Consider the following 2,051-nt stretch of genomic DNA (forward strand, 5'->3'; position numbering starts at 1 on the left):
TAAGTGAAGGGTTTTTTTTAATAGGAAAATGTTCGGTTCTGTTTACAGACTCTTTCTTATAGCATCTAGGACCCACAGTGTGAGAAACTGATAATCTGAGTTTTTGTCATCTGGAGTGAGCAGTTGAGGAAGGAGGAAACGCTGGGTGCAAATCTTTTACAGACCCTGTTCGGGTAGCAAGACCAAGGTGTCTCCCTGCCACGACAGTCCATTTTTTCCCTTCACAGAAGCCAAAGAGGGAGAGAGATACCAGTAAATTTTAATTTTTTTTTTTTCTGAAGCAACAGAACAAAAATAAATGTAGGGAATAGCACAACATTCTGATTTTCAGAGCCAGGATCTTCTGAAATGTAACAAGTGAGGTAATACAGCCATGGTGTTGCTTGATAAAAAGAGTATGTGCATAGAAACAGAGATAGTGCTATAGCAGTTCAGTGATAGACCGTGTGGGAAGAGAATCCCTACTGCACTGAGAAACTCTGTCTTGGTTAAAATTCAAATTTTCCTGGCTGTTATAGGTTAAAGCTGGATCTTTAACAATGTTTAAATGAACAAGTGTTCACGATATAAACTCGTGGATGTATGTTTCTGAGAAATACGGGAAGCCCTCTCTGGAATAGTAACTACCAAGAGGCAAGGTTGTAAGGAAGGGCTACAGAAAACAGTCTTGCTGCTGTATTGAAACCATGCAGCACCGTAGTCAAATACAAGCCTTGCAGTCTTACCTGAAAACCATTTACAGTTTATAACCTCTGCTACATTGCAGTAACACATCTGCCTCACCAGCAGCTGATAAGCCCAGGCACTGAGCACCCCCAAACTGGTTGAGCCTTCAGTAGCAATAACACTGTATCTATGGCAATGGTAAAACTTTGACCCTCCTGACAGTTCAGAAGTGATTGGTCTGCGCTTCCTCAGCAGTGCTTGTATTTTCACAGCATGCAAGAGCAGCAATATCCTTACCAGCTGTGTGAGAAGGAGGAGGTAAGAGAATGAGTTCTCTGTGAGCTGTCCAGCTGTTGGGTCCTGCAGGAATACGTGACCAGGGCCATCGCCACGCAGGTGGGAATCAAAACATCTGTGCTGGAAGTGCCAGCAGTTACACTGCCTCTGGAGATGGGAACGTGTCTACTCTGGACACATCTGCCAGGCTGTCAAGTTGGTGACAACATGAGAGGGCAAGATTCCAGAAGAGAAATAAAAATATGAGCCAGAGTTGAGACATTTCAGTGACAGTGGACAAACCAAACCTAGCAGTGCCTAGTGCCAGGCTGTGAGGTGATCTTGGGAGTCCTGGGGCAGGAGTGGACAGAACATCTAGTCCATGGTGCCCTGTACACACCAGCACCCCCTTCATTGGAGCTGTTAATCTTGGAGAGGTGAGAGCTGGAGAGAGACTTTGTACCAGGGTATGCAGTGGCAGAACAAAGGGGGAATGGCTTCAAACTGAGATAGTAGGTGAAGATGGGATATTGGGAAGGAATTGTTCCCTGGCAGGGTGGGCAGGCCCTGGCACAGGGTGCCCAGAGCAGCTGGGGCTGCCCCTGGATCCCTGGCAGTGCCCAAGGCCAGGCTGGACATTGGGGCTGGGAGCAGCCTGGGACAGTGGGAGGTGTCCCTGCCCATGGCAGAGGGTGGCACTGGGTGGGCTTTAAGGTCCCTTCCAACCCAAACCATTCCATGATTCCCCTCAGCACTGGCACCCCATCCTCTCATCCCCAACATCTCCTTACTCTCATCCCTTTTCCCTCACCCCTGCTACTGCCATCCCCTCAGCCCCAGACACTCCTTTTCCCTCATCCCAGGCACCCTTCAGCACCTCATCCCCTTCCCCACATCCTCACATGCCCTTTCTCATAATTCCACGCCCTCCTTTCCCCTCAGCCCCACCCCCCTCCTTCCCTCATCCCGGGCACCCCTTTGCCCTCAGAGCCGGCTCCGTTTCCCCTCAGCCCGTCCCGCCTCCGCGGGAGGCCGGCGGGGCGGTTCGGCCGCATAGCGCCGGGCGGGCCGGTCCCGCCCCGTGGCTGAGGCGGCGGCGGCTGGCGCTG

This window comes from Corvus cornix, chromosome Z, assembly GCF_000738735.6.
Source record: "Corvus cornix cornix isolate S_Up_H32 chromosome Z, ASM73873v5, whole genome shotgun sequence".
Taxonomy (NCBI): domain Eukaryota; kingdom Metazoa; phylum Chordata; class Aves; order Passeriformes; family Corvidae; genus Corvus; species Corvus cornix.